The sequence below is a fragment of the Centruroides vittatus genome, unplaced genomic scaffold, assembly GCF_030686945.1.
Source record: "Centruroides vittatus isolate TY-2023 unplaced genomic scaffold, ASM3068694v2 contig_150, whole genome shotgun sequence".
Classification (NCBI taxonomy): Eukaryota; Metazoa; Arthropoda; class Arachnida; order Scorpiones; family Buthidae; genus Centruroides; species Centruroides vittatus.
This window is the reverse complement of record NW_027120928.1, coordinates 844,675-865,399: the sequence shown is the minus strand read 5'-3', so window position 1 is coordinate 865,399 and position 20,725 is coordinate 844,675. Positions and strand designations below refer to the sequence as shown.

The following is a 20,725-nucleotide window of genomic DNA, read 5'->3' as shown; positions in this document are numbered from 1 at the left end:
ATATTGTGTACTTTCAAATTATGAAATAAAATAAATCATTATGTGAAAATTCAATAAATAACTCTTCGAGAAACATTTCAGTAAAAAGTTACAAATTTTATGCAAATTCCATTAAATTATAATTGTAAGTAATAATGATTTTTATATAATGGACATATCATACATCATATATGAAAATTATAATTGTAATAACAATAGTTTAACAAAACTGAATAAAATTAGTAATAATTAAATGAACTGAAAGCGATGTTAAATATAAAAAGTTACAATATAAATAGTTTTAATATTTTCAGAACTTTTATCTGTAATAATGATATGGTGGGGAATTCTTCAATAAAACTGCATAATTTGGGAAAGTTTTGCAGATACTTTGGGGATAGTTGACACTATCTTCTGGCAATCCTGTCTGAAGAGGTGCTGTCTGTACAATGGCACGATATTAAAGGTATACATATTCAAATTCTTAACAGAATATCCATGGATATTGAATCCTAAAATGCTTTCTAGTATTTGCAGATTGTATTCAACCATCTCTAATTTAGATAATTGTGTTAATTTGAAGTTATTCTAGGATTTAAAGAAGTTTGTCATTAAATACTTCCATGAAGTTTCTATGTTAGAATTAAAAATTGCCAATGCCCCTAGTATTGTTAATACAAAATTTTTTGTACAGTTGTCAACAAAAGTAAATCACCACCATATGTCAATGAGTGTAAAGATATCAATCAAATTTAACATAATGCATAACTCAGACTATAGCAATCAAATATCAACTTTAACTTAGAAATATGATTTGAAAAACTTTAGGTCCAAATCCATACTACCAAGCCACTCTTAATTGGTAAATATTTGTCCAGACTATGTCCAATGTATGTATTTATACCATGAGTAATACTTGAGTAATGATTAATAATGAATAATGAGGATTTATACTATGAGTATGAGTAAGTCTCAGTCTGATACACTGGTCACAATAAATATTTGGCAGGACTAATTGATTTTGTAATGTGGATCAGTCCTTAATGGAAAAAAAATCAATAGTGAGATAGTTGACCATTTGCAGAACAAACAACAAAACAACTTCAGATAATCAACAGAAACAGATAAACTGACATAAGTCCATAATGTTAATTTCTATTTAATCAATTAAATTTACATAGTGTGCGTGTGCTCATCTACAACAGCATCTGTCATCAAATATACATGGTTTGTAACTCCCATATGCTAGGAATTTTTTTTTTTTAATGAATGTTCACTGAGCTGCTGGACTCAGTCTAATAATCCATATTTAATATCCATTTTCAAATGCATCCTTTTATTCAGATGCCTTGAAAGATTCCTACAAATTACACAAGAATGATACAATAATTAGGGTAGATGTACCAGTTTTGGCCAGCGTAGTACCAGTTCTGGCCAGAGAACAAATTTAACTTAAAAATATAATCACAAATGAAACAAACTTTTATTGTTAACTGTGTGAACAGTTAACAATAAAAGTTTGTTTCATTGGACAGATTTGAATATGTGGTGATTATATTTTTAAGTTAAATTTGTTTTCTGGCCAGAACTGGTACACTGGCCAAAACTGGTACATCTACCCTATGGAAAATTTCAATTAAGAAGTAATTGAAATTTTCCATAATCATTCTTTTATCAAAAATAAGAAGTATTTTTGATAAAAGGATTAAGATTAATACAAGGCAGCAATTTCCATGAAAATTTCACATTTTCTAAATTTTCCATGATTGCTCCAAACCTTGTTCTCTGTAATTTTGATCATTGCATTTTATCAAATGATATTGAGTAAAGTATAAAGGATAAACACCGGAGAGAAATTAAAATAAACAACTAAAGTGCCTTTGACTGGTGTGCTTCTTCTCTCAGTAAATCGCAAATATTTTCGAACCAGACGAGGTTCGAAAACATTTGCGATTTACCGAGAGAAGCACACCGGTCAAAGGCATTTTAGTTGTTTATTTTGATATTGAGTAATAAAATTCACATTTTGATTACTCTTACATCAGTAAATAATTGACTTTGAGGTTTCTATTGATATAACACATTTTGATATAACTGATTATTCAATTATTTAATTATTTGTCTTAATACATTAATCATTTTGAATAATTAAATATCTTCATTTTCCTTCTGAATGGAATATACATGAATGCATTAAAAATTGTTTTATAAAAAAATTTTAACAAACTGATTTTTAAAATGGTCTCAAACAGTATTTACACACATTTTAGTAGAGCATTGATTATCCAAAAAACTGATTAACCAAAATAAACTTCATAGAGTACTAACTCCAGAAAGTATGACGTTCTTGTTTAATAACAATTGTTAATGATTTTCCATGGACCTGCTATTGGACTCTTTATAAACACTAATGTTAAGTTTTATTTATTAAAATACAAATAGAAAAACTTTAGAAAAAGTGTTGACATGTTATAAATGCAACCTGAAGTAGATTTTGCAACTCATGATCATCACGCAAGCGAGGGATTTAGCAGAATTAAAACAAAAATATACTGTAAAACAAAGCAAAATAAGTGACACTTTTAAAGAACAATCTAATAAATAATTTTTATGTAATTAATGTACTTTGTTTATTATTAATTTAATTTTACTATTATGTATTGTTTACTTTAAATTCAGAGTACATTGTAAATTGCAATAAAAGACTAATGTTTCTTTTTAATAAATTAAATTTTTTTTCTTTATCATCATTCATATGCCTTAACTTTCTATTATTGTACTAGAGTTAAAATTAATAGTTTTATTTAAGATGTTTATCTTTTCATCCTTTCCCTATAATTGTGATCAGCTATCCAAAAAAATTGGTTTTCTAAAATTGTCCCATTCAGATAATCAGCACACTACTGAATATCTAAAAACTGTCTTTTCAGTACAGCTAGCACATTATACCTAGTCCTTCTAAAATATAGGAAAGAAAAGTTGATTTGAATACAAATTCCATGCAAATAATTTCAATAAAAATTTTAAAAATTGTAATAGATAATATATATATATGTTCTGAAAATAACTCATTATATTGTTTTAAATATATTATTAAAAAACATTTCACTGTTCTGAATGAAATATATTTTCTCAACTGTGAATTTAAGCTTAAATTTAATGACAGTTACAAATATAATAACTGGAAACAAAGGAATAAAACATTTTCCCTAATACAGTCTATCTCAAAAGTTAGTTTTTTTTAAAATGTGCACTAAAAAACTTTCATTAAAAAGAAATTTCATACTAAATATATATTCAAAAATATTTCATATAATGAGATTAAATGACAAATTCCTAAGCACAGTAATTACTAAACAAAAATAATCAATTAAAATGATTAAGTATTTATTAAAATATTGATTACTTATTATTATATCATTCTTTTTCAATAGTTATCATTAATACAACAACACAATATTTGCAATTTAAATTTTGTTTTTCAATTACACTTTGAATTAATCATTTTTAAAATAATATATTACTAAATGTTTATTGTTGTGTTATTGATGATTTTGAGGAAAATGTTTATTTTCGATTGTTAGACAACTGTCATGTTTCTTGTAAAAAACCCCCCGTAACAAAGTCTTGCCTTTTTTGCAAATAAAAAGATTGCTTTAAAAATGATTAATTTCATCATAATGAAATAGACTAAAAACAAACCATTGAAAATTTCATAATTGTTAAAATATTTCTCAAACATGTGCTATTAAATTACACACAAGATCAACACACCCTTTCCAAGATTAAATTGTTATAAACATCAATATGTTTATATAAAAACTGAATAGTTTATTCCATGAATAAACAAATATCCAAAGCATAAGATATATAACCTATAGGTTACACATCTAAAAAAGAAATCTAGATCAAGAAAAACTTGAATGGTCTCAAATATTGACTTCCTTTGAGTTATACAATCCTCAAAGAATGATTTGTACAAATCATTACGAAGATTTTTAAGAGGTCAATATTTAACATCCATCTCAAGTTTTTCCATAACAAAAATAGTTCATACAAAAATTACATTGATGATATTTAAAAACAAAGTGATAGAAACACATTGAAAGATCATCACATACAGAATAATCAGTATATTCAGCACATTAATCAGTTTTGAAAATAATAATAATTGAAATATATCATCAAAACAAAAACATTACAAAGTAACATTTCATAATGAGCAAAATGTTAGAAGGGTTTTATATATATTGTTGTTTATATATAACAATATATATATATATATATATTGTTATGTTATAACAAATATACGTTACATATATAACATATATTTGTTGTTTAAATATTTTCATAACAGATTAAAGAATTTTTTTCTTTAGGAAAAAGTGTTTTAAAACAATTTATACTCAAAAAGACACAAAACAGCTAGCCGCAACGATCGTTTACTGTTTATAGCAGTGTTCTGCAACCTTTTTCTACTTGCAGCACACCCACGACTCAACATGGCACACCAAAATATTATTCCCCTCAAAAACATATGATATGATACTAGTAATAGAATTACATAATGTCACTAACCTATTATTATTATTATGATCGTCATTCTTATTATCATTATTATTAAACAGACATCAACACCTGTTAGCAAAGTTATTTTACATTTAATTTCTTAGAATACGTAAAAAATGCGTGGCTTGTAACAAGATGATGATTGTTTATTCTTTATTTCATCAGTGCTGTGGTAGAGAATGAAATACAAGCATAAGAAACACAGCAACTGTGATAAAAATATATAAATAAAACATGACAATTAATAGATGTAAAAGTTCACATCACACCTTTCACATTGTGATGGCATACCGGTTGCAGAACACTGGTTTATAGTGTGACTTTGAAATGTCTCTGAAAATTAAAGATCTCGCCAGTGTGAGGTTTGTAATGTAATATGCTTTTTGAATGCAAAAAAAGTCCGCCCTTCCAAAATTTACAGACAGATAACCAAGGTTTATGGTAATGTGATGAATGAAGCTTCAGTTTGAAAATGGTGCATCGTGTTTAATGGCAGGCGAACAAATATTCATGATGAAGAACGCTCAGACCAACCTTCAGTTGTGACTGAAACTCAAATCAAGGATTGAGGAAAAAATTCAACAAGATAGATGTTTCACTATAGATGACTCAGTTCGTTCTTTCCTGAAATTTCAAGAACAGTTCTTTATGGCATTATTAGTGGTGATTTGGGCTACAGAAAAGTGTGCGCCAGGTGGGTTCCTCGACTTTTGACAGATGAACACAAATAAAATCAGATGGGAGCTGCACTGACTTTACTCAGTCAGTACAACAAGGATGGCAAGGAGTTTTTGAATCACATTGTTACTGGTCATGAGACCTGGATTTTGCATAAAACTCCAGAAACAAAGCACCAGTCAATGGAATGGCATCATTCCAAATCCCCAACAAGACCAAAGAAAGTCAAACAAATTCTGAGCAAAAAGGTTATGGCTACAGTGTTTTGGGATCAAAATAGCATCCTACTAATTGACTACATGCCTAGAGGGGAGACCATAAATGCAGCGGCCTATTGTCAGACCACCTATGCTGTGCCATTCAAAACAAACTGCGGGAATCTTTGTCCCGAGGCATTGTGCTTCTTCAGGATAATGCATGTCTGCATGATGCTGCGTTGACGAAGAACTTGCTTCAGCAGTTTAAGTGGGAAGTTTTTGAACATCTTCCTTATAGCCCGGACTTGGCTCCGAGCGATTACCATCTTTTCCCAAAATTGAAGGACGTTTTGGCCAGGAATCACTATGGAAGTGACAATGAACTGAAAGAAACCGTTAATGGCTGGTTCAAGAACTTGGCAGTAACTGAGTGTGCAGAAGGCGTAGAAAAGCTGGTGATATGCTATGACAAATGTGACTTACGTCCACAACAAACCAAAAACGGTGCATAACTGAACTATACAGCTTTCACTAACATTTTCAAACCAACAGTTCTTCTTCGGGTGAAAAAAACGGACAAAAGAAATAAAATTCAATGGAACGGTTCTTTTTGAAAGAGTTTCGAAATGGAATTCGGAGGAAACCCATGCAAGCGTCGTCATTGTTTGGGCATGCACCTTCGTCGAAGTAAAAAATTCTGTCTTGTCATCCATCATATATAAGAGTTTGCCACGCTACTGATAAGGATAACTCATCTTTACTGTTAATACACTTATTACCCTGGGCTGTTTTGTGTATATAAATCACTTCCATCCAGCACAAACGATGTGGCTGGTGTGTGGTGTGGATGATCTTTGCCTTCTTAAATAATGGAATGAGGCTTAAAGAACAAAGCAGACATCCTTCACAAGAGATTTATAACTGCTTTGGCACGTTACGCCACAAATCCGGGTATACAGCTATTATTTAAGGAGGCCAAGATCATCCACACCATTTGTGCTGGATGGACGCAATTTATATATACAAAACAGCCCAGGATAATAAGTGTATTAACAGTAAAGATGAGTTATCCTTATCAGTAGCGTGGCAAACTCTTATATATGATGGATGACAAGACAGAAATTCAATTGTGAAGTGTATTGAGGCTGACAATTCAATTTTTGCAGATTTGTTGTGAACAAACAATAATGAGTGATACACATTATGTGAGCAACTTTCAAACAGCTTTATCTCCAGAACTACTGAGAATAATACTTATATTCATATGAAATTCTTTGCTTACTATCTATATTATCATCTCCCAACTTATTTTTTATAATTTCTTTTATATACAAGTTGAATCAGGAAGCGAGGGAAATGTTCTATTATGAACAAAACCAAAATATAGCATTTAGTGGCTGCAAAAATTATAAATCAGATTTTCTATTTAAAAAGAAAAAAAACATTTTTATTGAATTTTATTTAAATAAATTGCTTATGATTCTTTTGCATCTGTAATTTTAAACCCAACAATTAATGATATTTTATTTAGAAAATAATTAAACATGATAACTATTAATATCGAACATTTGGTGGCAGGATACTTGAAGGAGTTAAGTTGTCAGCCTATTGGCTCTGGAAACCTAGGATTGAATCTGAGTGGTCAAAAAACACCTGAAGATTTTTCAAGGGGTGGTCTGTCCAGAATATGTCCAGCCCTGCCCATCACTCAGTAGTCTGATTCATTATTGACTTGACAATAACTGCTATTACATACCGATCAGAATTACTAAATATTCAGATTGACAAATTAATACAATTGATTAACTGATAATATAGGCCTAACTGAATGTTCAGCACTAATTACCTATTTCAATAAAATCCTACTACAAATCAATTTTTCTTCTAGTTTTCTAAATGAATAGTTTAGATTGATTCAATTACATGTAATCATTTGTGTCGATATGTTTATTGTTGTTCATATATATATATATAATCGAGACGAGTTGATGATGATAATAATCAGCACAGAGCCCAAACGGTTAGAAGTTGAAAGTTGAAATTTGGTACACAGTTAGGGTACGTCACAAGTACGCACACTAAGAAGGGATTTTTCGAAATTCCTCCCCACGAGGGAGAGGGACAGTGGAACAACAATGGAAGTGTTAAGTAACAATGGAAATGTCAAGAGAAAGCGACGTGCAAGACGCAGATGCAGTTTTTTTCATTTTTGCGAAAATTGAAATATTTTTAGACCCACTTAAAAATTCTCTAATTAGTCTGGAAACAGAGGGACCCAATTCTTGCATTCTGTGAAAACGGTAAGGTTGACTATAACGTAACAATCTTAATCTTCGCTATCGTTGCTTTTGCTCGAGCAACGATAGCGAATAAGCCTATCTGCTAGTATATATATACACACACACACAAAAAAAATAATTAAACAATTATTTTAAAAAATTATATATATAAATAAATATATTTATTTATTTATTTATATATATAATTTAATAATTATATATATATATATATATATAATTATTTATATATATAATAATATATTAATATACAAAGGAATCCAAAAAAACATAAATAAATAAATAAATATATTTATATTTATTTATGTTTTTTTGGATTCCTTTGTATATTATTAATTATCCCTTTTTATTTGTCAGTTGACCTATGTACGTGATGTAAATTATTATTTGTATTTTTACCCATGATGTATACATTTTTCTTTTGTTCTATTTTGCAAGATTTTGGGCGGATTCTGTATGGCAGTTCTGTGCCAATGGTGCTGTATAAGAGGGGTGTTTGGACCGGAATTTGGTATTCTGACTGGAGACTGGAAGGGAAGTGTGTCTTGCTTTAGTGTATGGTTCAGCAGTCAGCATTTCTATTCTTCCTTTGTGTTAGAAAAAATGTGTAAATCTAACTGTTTGTGTAATTTGTTAACATTGAAGGAATTGTTGGTAAGATACAACATTAATCATCGTGGTAAAGGTTTGTCTCTGGTTCGCATTCCCGAGAAGTGAATATTTTTTTCATATTCAGTGGTCTTTTTCATATACCTATTTTGTGAGCTGCTATGTGCTTAATACCTGTAAAGTCTATGAATATACTGTACATAAGAATTGTGTACATAAAATCAGCATTTTAGTGTCTCTTGGTGTGATTGTTACTCATGGTAATCAATTCTCTATCACTCTCCCGCAAGTTTCTGCATTACAAATACATGCAGATCCCACACATTATAGATGGCAACACTACACACAAAAATATTCTGATTTGAAACAGAATAAGATTAAATCTAGATATTCTACATTACAGAAGAAAAACAATTTATATACTGTGTTATATATTACGACATTTCAATATACAGTATATTATATTTGCATTTCCAATGAATGTGCAATGTTAAGCCCTGAAATTAGAAGGATGCATCTCCAGAAAGCCATCTATAAAAAGCATTTATTTATTGTGACATCGTCACAATGCCAGACTAATTTTTAATTTATTTCATTTAAAATATATGCTCTCCACCTCAAATTAGTAGTGGCTTGTCCCTGTAAATCATACTTTTCCTTTACCAATAAGGTTATGCTGGTCTATCTATTAACTGCTGTCAGGGGAAGTTTTGAATTGAAACAGTGCCTTCCAGTTTGCATCAGTAGTTCATATATCATTAATTGGAGCCTCCTGCTCCTAAGGTTTCCATATCTGGTCTCAGATTTCATCTAACTATATTCTCAAGATTAAGGAAAGACAGACAGACAACAGTGGGAATTTATAGGCCTACAATGTTTTCAAATTTCAGCCCAACAAATAGGACAGTTTATACTAAACTTAGCAGCTAATAGCTAGGTTGAGGCCGAAGTTTTAAATGTGAAAACGCATACATCGGACGTTTGGCACCGCTTTTCTGTAAGCCTAGAAGTTTGACAATGGCATTTGGAATGTCGAGCATGATTCCACTGACTATCCAAACACCATTGTCAAACTTCTAGGCTTACAGGAAAGTGGTGCCGAACGTCCGACGTACACATTTTCGCGTTTAAAACTTCGGCCTCAACCTCGCTAATAAATTTCTAGAAATCATTAACATTTAACAGTATTTTGTAAACAATAAAATGAATTTCAGTTATGGTTATAAAATGAAGTAATATTTCATCAAAGCAACTATTAGCATGTAGTAACAAAGAATAGACAATCCATAAAATTTAATTTACAGCAGTAATAAACAAGCTTTCTTGAATGTGGGCTGCAAGTGAACATAGGATTCTGGCATGCCACAATTTTTTCTTAGAGTTGCACTAGGCACTAAAAAATATATGCTAATGATATGCAAACTATTTATATATTTTATTGTCATCGTATAACTGGTCAAAGTTAATTTGAATATTTCCATGTGAGGATTTCAACATCAAAAGGTTCAGATACTTGATCTGTTCATCTTTGTAGCTTCCAAATCTATCATGTTTTAATACATGATTATGTTTCAGTACTTTATGTAAATGTGATTAATAAACAGTGAAAAAAACAATTTATTTTGTAAACAGTGAGATAAATTGTTCTTTTCATAAACAACTTTAGTTAGATCTATCCAGCAATATTAACTCAACCTGTTCTGATATGCAAGTTGGTTGGTCCTATTTCTACTGGATCCTAATTAGACGATTTGATCCCAGGATCCCAACCCCTTTAGTCCCAAAATTTTCGGGATTAAGTTTTTCTGATCCCGAGATTTTCGGGATTGACATCATTTTAAAAAAGTTGCAAAATAGACTGCATGAAGCAAAACATTCAGTGCCAGTGCTCTTAAAAGATAATATCATTGCTTTATTTTGCTTGCCTATCATTTATATTTAAATGATAGGCAAGCAAAACATTCATTGCTTGCCTATCATTTTAATATAAAACTTCTTGTATTTTGATCTAAAATGATAGACAAGTAGTTCTCACTGGGTTACCTGGTAATATACTTCATTTTTGTGTTTTTGAATTTTCACAGATGCCAATCGATTTTCTGCTGCAGTCAAGAGCACTTTTGGTTGGCTGTAGAGTTCTAACATGACCCTTCAAAAATTCTAATAAGCCATTTAATGGAGGAATATCATCACCCTTAAGTGAGCACTCCCACCAGCCTCTGGTTGTTGCATCCAATTTAAATTGAATAAATGAACATTAATATGCTCAAGAACTCATCTGTATTAAAATTTAGAGCTTCTAAAGATCAAATACACTCTGTAGTCAATTAAACAAAATTGTAACACGTGTCAGGTGTGTTTATGTTATCTAGCATTGATATACAGATGCTCATCAATGCTAGATAACAAACATATCTGTCCACACCTGATAACAAACACACCAGTCCACAGCTCTGTCACACGTGTGTATATATGTGTGACAGCATATACCAGCATATATATACATGCAACAAATTAAGAAGCAGACTTGGTGATGAAACACTGGATGCATTGTTATTTCTCAGATCATATTTTTGCAATTCAAATTAGAATGTTCCTATTAGTTTTCTTTATATTTAAGAAAAATGTGACTGATTAATATTATTTTTAAATACTTTTTGCTAAGAAACTTACTTTACTACACTCAAACCTGTTTTTGTGTGGTCTATTTTTGTGTGATTTTTTATTTGTGTGATTTGTTTTGTGTGATTTTTTGTGTGCAGTATATGAATTTCAATCAAATTGGTATACTGCACAAAAATAATTGCACAAAACACATTGCACATGTAAAAAAAATCGCACAAAAAAAGACCGCACAAAAACAGGTTTGAGTGTACCTACTTACTAGGTTGTTACATGAAAGTCATCTATTTAGTCAATGTTAAGAGAGATTTTTGTTAATTTTCAATGTTTATTTGCATAGTTTGTTACATAAAAGTTTTTCAATTTATGTAAGTTTAGAGATCTCACTGATGCTTGAAAAAGAATACCTTTAACACGAAGACAGTGATTTTAATTCTGGTTAGTCTTACTCCGAGTCTGATTAGTTAGAGTGATTAGATTAGCTAGGTGTATACCATAAAATACATTGATTTTTGTCTAAATTTTGATTTGTTGATTAAAGAGTTGATTTCTGTAAGATTTTCTTATTTTTTATTAAACCTCAATACCGAAATAATCCCGGGGTTGACTAAGTATAATCCCAAAATCCCGGGATTAGAAATAAGGGCCAGGATTGAATTCCCTAATCCTGATTGACAAGAATGTTGCCAATCAATTCTTCATATGAGATTAGAATATAAAAGAAATTTCCAAACCTACAACAAATGGTGTAAGAAAAACATATAATGTTTGAAGTTTAAGAAAACATACTCTTCTATATGTATATAGGGGGGGATCAGTTAACGAACATAATCCATTCCAAGACTTTGTTTGCTATCCAAATTGTTCATTAACCAATTATCGATTTACCATAGGTTTTTATGGAAATTTGATTAATTCATTCTGGAGACTCCAAAAAATGAATAATATATACTTCCTACTACATTTATTTATATGTAATAATAAAAATACATATATACACAGTCTTGCATTTTTATTAGTCATGTTTTTTTCCATTTGTGGGGATAAAGAATCTGTCTAATGTCAATTGTTTTTCTCTTCAGGATTTTCCAGAAGTAATTAATAGCATTGTAATTGTAGAGATCCCTAAGCCTATTAACCTCAACCTGGTTTGGATGCCATTTGGATGATCATTGTTCTGACATCCTCCCAATTCTTCAAAAGATCTTTAATCTGTTTGAGTCTTCCTGATAGTACAGTATCTTTCTTAGATACGATTGAACTGTGGCCTACTGTAGAACTGTTCAAGCCATACTGTCCAGCAACATTAGACATCTTCTGCCCACTCTCTACCTTTGCTATTATACTCTCACCTTTTGAAAATAAAAACCGATGCAAAATTTAACGAGTGCCTGCCCGACAGTCTCGCAAATACTATAAAAAAATTGTTTGTCAGAAAAATAAAAGGCTGGAATTACGAGGGAGAGTTTCAAAGTTCGGAGGAATACTATCCGATCGGTATATACCGGGTTGAGTGTCGACGTCTCCCGTGCTCCAAAAAGTTTCGAACTGTTGCCCGAAGACGAGGGAAGACCAATCGGTATTCATTATTTTATGTCGCTTCTTCTTGTGTTTGTTCTGTGAGGTGTTCATTGTCCGAACATAAAAATCCTTCGTGAAAGTGTTTGTTATCCGATTTGTTCGTTAACCGATGTCATTTGTTTTCCCACTATAGTTTTTCAACAAACACACATGAAATACAAAAAACAAAAGATTTTTTAAGTCCCATCTTTTATAACATTTAATGTGAACATAGGCCTCAGATGTTTTAATTTTCTTCAAAAATCTCATGTACAGTACTGTACATTTAATCTGGTAATGGCATACATACTTTACAATTATATTTGAAATTTTAATCAAAGTGTATTAATATTAAAAAGATAGTAAGAGTCCAATTGTGTTAATAAGCATTAATATTGAAAGATTTTCTTACTGTGAAGAATTGCTGAGCCTTAAAAATCATTTTAATAGATCTGAGAGAATAAAGAAAAAAAATTTACTGTAGTTACTTTCCCCAGATAGTCAAAGACTGTTGAGTTTGCTAATAAAATAGCTTTAAGAGGATATTGTCTTCAATTAGCCTTTGTATCATTTCATAAACTGGAGAATGAAAATATGTATTTATTTATTTAACAAAAAAAATCAGTACTTAGTGAAAGTTTTAAATAAATGCATCCAACACAAATATAAGATACTTGATAAATTTGACTTTATATTCCTTTCAAATCTTTTTAAAAATATGCAAATTATTTCTTTCATCAAGATATTAAACTTCCTAAAGAAATCATAGCCAACCATGAAAAAAGACACTTAGAAATAAAACTGACAGTAAAATGAAAAACAACATTAAATGAGGTACACATTTATACAATAGCATTTTGACAATCATTTAAATATGATGAAATTAATTGTAAAACAAAATGTAGCAATTTGATTCTAAGTTCAAGAAAAAATTGGAAATGACATCGATGCCAATAAAAACTATTCAACAGTAAAACAACATTTTATTGGCATTCAGTAAAAAAAATACTGAAATACTGTAAAATGCTGAATATGAATCGGTTGCTATAACCTCAAGATAAATTCATACATCACACATTTCTTTTTGCACATTTTTGCTTACATCTTACAACTATAGTATCATTAATGCATGAATTAAAGTATAAATTCTGGAATAAGTAAAACTGTTTCTTGTATTAACGAATTTGTTACCAATAAGAAGTTTTATTGCCTAACAAAGATGCATAGTCTCTTCCTGTTCAAAGAACACTAAGATTAAAATGCTATCAATGTACTCTTTCAGATGTAATGTTTTGTTATTTCTCAATCGAATTTATTCAAGTAATTTACAATACACGAATCTGATTATAAGAATTACTTTCAAATATATTTATTGCTTCAGTTTTAATATAGAACAATGTTGTAAACTAAATATTAGTTGATAAAATTTTGTGCAAGAAGTTGTTTTACTTTGTTGATAAAATTTTATAACTATGATGAATGATAATTGCAGGTATTACAAAAATATTTCCTAAAAATTATTTTGATCATTTTAAGTTTAAATATTTATCAAAATCTACAATATGTAATATATGCTCATAATTATACCACAGATTTTAAAAAATGCCTTACTGTAGGGTAAGGTTGCCCAAGTCGTACCCCTTAAAAAATGTTCTCAGAAATCACAATATATTAGTAAACACATACTTATGAGTATCATTGGAAACCTTAATAAACCCTGCTTTTATTTACTGAAAAAAAATTAAATAGTCTGTGCACATTTTCTTTAAACTCATAAAATTATAAAAATTGAAATTGGTACGACTAAATAAACCAGTACCTTAAGTCATACTAACTGCTACCTAAGTCGTACCTCAAACTAAAATTAAATAAATATATATGGTTTAAACTTATTTACACAACTATATCTTCATTTACAGTCAATACAAACATATTATTTTGTTCGTTTTGTAGCTCCATTGCATACATCATAAATCCAAGACTTGCGTTTTAAAACATTGAATCATGTTTTCTTCACGGATATCACTGCATATTTTACAAAACCAATATTTGTTTTTACTATTCTTCACCTTTTTCGTTTTACATTCTTCTTTTTGTAATTTATGTTTAACAGAATTTTGCTCCGTATCTTCTTTAAAGGGGGTTCGACATAAGACACAGTGTGCGTGTCAGTTCATAAAGCCCCAAAACTATTTTGAAAAAATCTTTCACAACACTGCAAGAGGCAAACAAATCACTAATAGATAACTTATATAAATACATTTTGCTTTTTTAGTATAACTAGTGTTTCCTTACCTTAGGAGCTTCCACACACCAGATGAAAATTACTCAAATGACTATAAATGAATTTGTTTACCAAAAACAGCCTTAATTCCTTGAAACGCAGATGCAATTGCCTATGGACGTAAGTACAACAGAGCCATATAACTATACACTGTTGCCATTTGTATGGCAGATAAAGTTCTTTTGAAATCATTGAGGTACGATTTAAGCACCGGTACGACTTAGGCAACTTTCCCTATTTCCACATATAAGAGCATACCCTTCTAGATGGGGCAAAAATCAGTACTAAATTTCACAAAATATACCTAAGGCTATTTTTAAAGAACTTTTATAGTATTAGAAGCATTTTTGTTATTTTAGGTTTTTATTTTGTAATAATAGTTACTACAGATGATACAGAAGCTATTCAGTGACATTTACATTTAATTTATATTGACATAGCAGTGCAGTGCTCTTAAAGACCAAAACAAGCTGCCACATACAAGAGCACGTTCTTATAACCGAAACAGATATGCTTTAAAGAAAATGAAAAAGTTCAAGCAGTTTCAACCATATTTCTGCACAATTAAGAGCATGCTTTATGCAAAAACTGCTTGTTTTCTCATAGAGCACACTCGTATTTGTGCAAAACCAACATAAAACTTTTACAATTCTTAAGAATTAAATGACATTTAATATATGAAATTCATTGCATGGGCTGCTTGAAGTCATGTCAAAAAATGCAAAATGTTTAGTATGAAGTTTATCATATTGATCTCATGCCAAGCACTTTGCAATGAGTAATGGCCAACTTTGAAATTGCTATATACTGTACATGCAATTCAAGATATTCAGAATTGAAGTCTTAACAATTAAAAAACCTAAAATTTAATAAAAAGATCTATAAAAAGAATTAGAGATTTGTAAAATAGAGAAATAAAAAAATGGATTCTCAACTAATTTCAGTTGAAAAGTTGCTTATTCAAGAATTACGGTCACCTAAGCATGTGTTGATATTTTATGCCAAAAACATTCAGATCTTCCTTCAAACAACTGAAATATTAGTCATTACTAACATGATTCAGTGATCATTACACATGACAAAAGAGGTTACCATAATATAAACAGGAAATAAATCATATATTAAAGCTTCACGAGTTATGAAAAAAATTATTTCTTTACAATGATTTAATTTTTATAAAGCTTTCTAAACTTTTTTATAGTTATTAAAAAGATGTAATGTCATTTAATAGACAGTACGTCTATCAAGATTAATAGTATCCTATGAATTTTTCTTGAAGATAAAGATCAACTTACATAATTTAAATTTTTCAATATATCAAGTCATTATTTGCTTAAAATAATTTTTCAAATTTTTAAAATTTCTATTGATATCTAGATATGATTGTAAAATTAATATACAATAAAAAAAAATCAAGGGAAATTGTTCTCAAAATATGATTATTTTGATGTTCTTTTTTGCACAATTATTTATATAATTTCTTTACCAAATACAAAAGCATGCAATCTTAATTCTCAGATATGTATTTTTTTATACATTCATAAAATTACTGTCTTTTCAAAATTGAGAAATAAGTATTTTCATATACAATTACAAAATTTCAGATTTTTTAATAAATAGGAATATTCATCCTGTGAATATCAGCATTTATCCTTCCAATTTATTCCAAATAAGGCTTTAAATAAATCAATCAATCATAACTAACTTCATGGAAAAAGGCAATCCTTAAGCCATTTGAATCAAATGGTAATCATTTATTTAAAAAAAAACAACAAATTTATGCAATATAAATTCTTTATGGACAGTTGTTTCAAACTTCTTTTCAAATACAACCATCTATTTTCAACTTTCACTTCTATCTTATTAACACACACATCTTCAAACACAGTAACTATGTTAGAACTAACATAGTTACTGTGTTAAGAAAAAGAATTATAGCTCTCAGTCAAGAATTAAGAATAAAAGTAACAGATTGGATGCACAGTTTAAGATCATGGAGAAGTGAAGAAAAGAGAAAACAGCAAGCTGAGACAATGATACAGATAAAAAAGAATATCAGAAATCAAGTTATTAGTAGCAGTGATTTGGGAAAGTCTAGCACATGCAAATGAGTTCTAAATGGCAGTTAATTCCTGAAAGCAATCATGGATGTTCAAAGATAACTGGAAATAAATAAGCAATAAAATTATAAAATATTTCCACTTGGTAGGAGGTATTATAAGATTACAACAAAAATTTTATCTGCTTCCAAGCATTTAAAAAAAAAAATTGTCAAAATATATCTAGAAAAACAGCATAAAAAGCCATTCCAAACATTGATCTAATGCAGGGGTCACCAAACTTTTTCACAGCAGGCCACATAACTGAGAATGATGAGCATGACCAACAACCATTTTGTTCAATACAGTATATTGAATAGACAAAAAACAAATACAACCAACATATTTATTTACCAATACACAAACATGACTGCTACAGCAAGCTCGCAACTGCTTTTCTTAAGCTGTGGTCACACCGTGCAATTTCCAGTCGCACGGGCAACTGCGACTGCAACGGCTGTTCCCGTTAACTAGTAAACCTCCTTCGAAAACCAGCGCAACTGCAACCGTGACTAGAAACAAAAAGTTTGTTCTACTTGCTCCGATTGCAAACGCGCATCCAATCGGCAAACGCCTTTGTGCCACGTCGTACGGCGACCCTCGTGACGAATAGTTAGAAGATTTATACTTTTACAGTATCGAGATTGATTGAGCTTATTCGGGCTCACGAATACCCGTGGGATTTTAATTCTTTGTTTTATCAAAGATTTTATCTTTTTGTGTATTCTCGCCAGCTCTATCAAAATAATTGCCTTTTTTTTCTTTTATTCATTTCAGAAAAGGAACTGTTTGCCATTTTAATAAGAAAAGTGGCTAAAATTCTGTAAATACTCTTAAGTAGAACATAAACTGTTGGTAAACTCGCGAAAGTAGTCAAAAACGAGCTACTGTAATTTTATTGGTTTATTATTGGGTCACGTGTTTCCAAGTTGCAATGCCAGCGACCACGAGAAGACGGGCGCAACTCGCACTCGTTGCAGTTGCCTGCGTGGCTAGAAATCGCACGGTGTGACCACGACTTTAGAAACTTCACTGCAGGTATTTACACAAAAAGCACTCCGATATCCAAAGTTGCAAAAAGTCTCAGAAATTTTTAATTTCACCGATTTTTCTAAAAATTATATTACTGTCAGATACAAATATCAAATTAAACCACTTTTGTCATTTTTACTTAGTTATTTTAATTTTTTCTACATAAAAAGTTTATCTACAATTATGATGTTTCCATACAAATAATTATATTTTAGCTCATTTGTGGCACGGTGCAGCGACAGGCCGGACGAACCAACCTCGTGGGCCGTAGTTCGGCGACTCCCGATCTAATGGATAAATATCCCACGAAGATAGGCTGGCACGGCCCGAAAGTATTTGGAATTTCAGAATGCTGCGACTTGGTGCATTATTTAACTCTAGAAAAATTAACTTTTTTTCATAAAAATCAGAGCTTGAGTTATTTTTAAAGTTAAAAACTCATTGTTGTTATTGTATTTAATTTCAAAGATAAGGCATATTTATTCAATTAATTCTAAACAAGAAAATTATTTTATTTAGTACATGCTATAATTACTTTAACTAGATTTATCCGACGTAAAATAAGACCTTATTTTACATCGGATTGATATATGTAGATTTGATTTTTAGATAATGAAAAGATTGGTTAACCATTGGATGCACAGGTGTAATTCTGACTACTAACACACATTATTTTTATTATAAAATTCAGTATATGTAATAAAGACAAGTGAAAATTTTTCTACTAATTTGTAAATAATTGAATAATTGCTTAGTCAATCATCTGAGACTACTTGGAATGAAGCACAAATTTATACAAAAGTTTGTTTTCTGCAGTAGCTGCTGACTTACAATGTGGGACTGCAATTGCCTCTAATATCATTTAAAATATCTTAGAAATTTATTTACAAATACAGATAGATCTATTTACAAACACTTCAAAATAATCTATCATCCGAATGATTATCCTTTTATAATAATGCTGATTTTTTATTTTTTTTTACTGATTATTGGCTATAGAAAAATAATTAATATAATCATATTAAAAATGGTAATCATCAATATTTATATTATATGTAAATCAAATTAAAAACAATTATTAATAATAAATTACATTAAATGGAGATAATTATACATTATATAATACAGAATAATTCCTTCAAAAGGAAATATACCTTTCAATTACTCAAATCATTACTTGATCATATTATAGAAAAAAATATTTTTTCGAAACTAGCAGAATTACTTAAATAATTTGCTAAAAACAAATCTTTCGTATTTCAAAAAATCATACATTGAATATATTTTATAACACAATTTCTATATATTTATTACTGTATATTATCTAATTTTCCAACTATATAAATTAAGAAATTACAAAAGTCACATTACAAAATAATCTTGTTACAAATTACTTAAATTATTTTTGCAACTTAATTGATTTTTTCATAAACAGAAAATGTTAACACAAATGTTTTCTCAGAAGTAAATACAAGCATACGCAGGTTTATTTTTAAAATATGATTCGTAACAATTCAATTCGAGAATATTAAAAATTTTAAGTTGTTTATTCTCCCGAAGAACCAATGAAATATTAGAATGTTATAAATAATAATTCAAAATGAAAACTGTTTAAACCTTAAATATTTTTTAAAATAATCATACATAAATGTATTATTTAGGGGAAAGAATGCTATACACCAAAATTTCAACAGATTAAAAAGAAAAAAAACTTAATAGTTAGGTAATAGATAAGGACGTAAAATTAATAAATTGCAACCAATTTTATCTGATAAATTTATTTTATTGAAACATACCAAGATTAAGCACAAACATTTCAAAACAGGCCTATTTGTGACAGTCTCTTGTTTTGCCTGCTATATTTTCAGTACTTATAGTAACAAATTGTTTTTCTAGCAATATTTATTCAATTGTAGTTAATAATTTTAGAAGAGTCAAAATTTGGTTCTCTCACATAACACAATTTATTACCAAAATATACATTAAGAAATATAAAGGAACAAAAATGCGTAACTTAACTTTATTATTTCGAATAAAGAAAAAGTTTTTGGTTCGGCGTAACTCGATTACCGAATCGCCGTGCAGAAACTACGTCGTTAGGAAGAAACGCACGCTACTTTAAAAATAAAGTTTGACTAGTTCATTTTTTTAGACATTTACCTTAGCTCCTTTCTAAGAAGTTAAGATAACATCTAAAAAATTGTCAAATTAATTTAAAGATTCCATTTGTATAATACAATATATAAACAATTACTATACGCGCCGTTCTTTCTCGTCGCGTTAACCGACGCCGTACCGATCCGTCGCCCGGGATTTCTCTTTACGTCGCACGTAACGCGCTAATTCGAGATTTCTCGTCGAGAGTCCGCAAACGAGCACCAACACTTCTCTACGCTAGCAAACCGTGCGTACGTCAATACTCGAAATACTCTAATTTACCAATTTAACGCTTCGACTAACCGTTACGGGATACAAAAATAAAATAATTCTAATCGTTCGGGGTCGCGAGCGAGACGTCGAAACACAAATTTACGAGCCGTCCCCGACGTAAGCGCGGGCGGAGAACGCGGCGGGTATCCAATAAGTATTTCGTAAAATCCTCGTCGTCGACGGTATAATTACCGGTAAATTAGCAAGTTACTAACGGCACAACAAGTAAATTAGAAATACGGAATCTAATTTTCGATCGTCCGAGACTACTTAGAACGAAGCACAAATTTACACAAAAGTTTGTTTTCTGCAGTAGCTGCCGACTTACAACGCGGGACTGCAATTGCCTCTAATATCATTTTAAATATC

At 30.0% G+C, this 20,725-nt stretch overlaps 1 protein-coding gene across 3 annotated transcripts in view; it reads right to left on the bottom strand.

The window, feature by feature from the left end:
- how (protein held out wings) overlaps positions 1-20,725 on the bottom strand; it is a 60,230-nt gene that overhangs the window by 38,355 nt on the left and 1,150 nt on the right. The gene's annotated exons all lie outside the window — the stretch shown is intronic.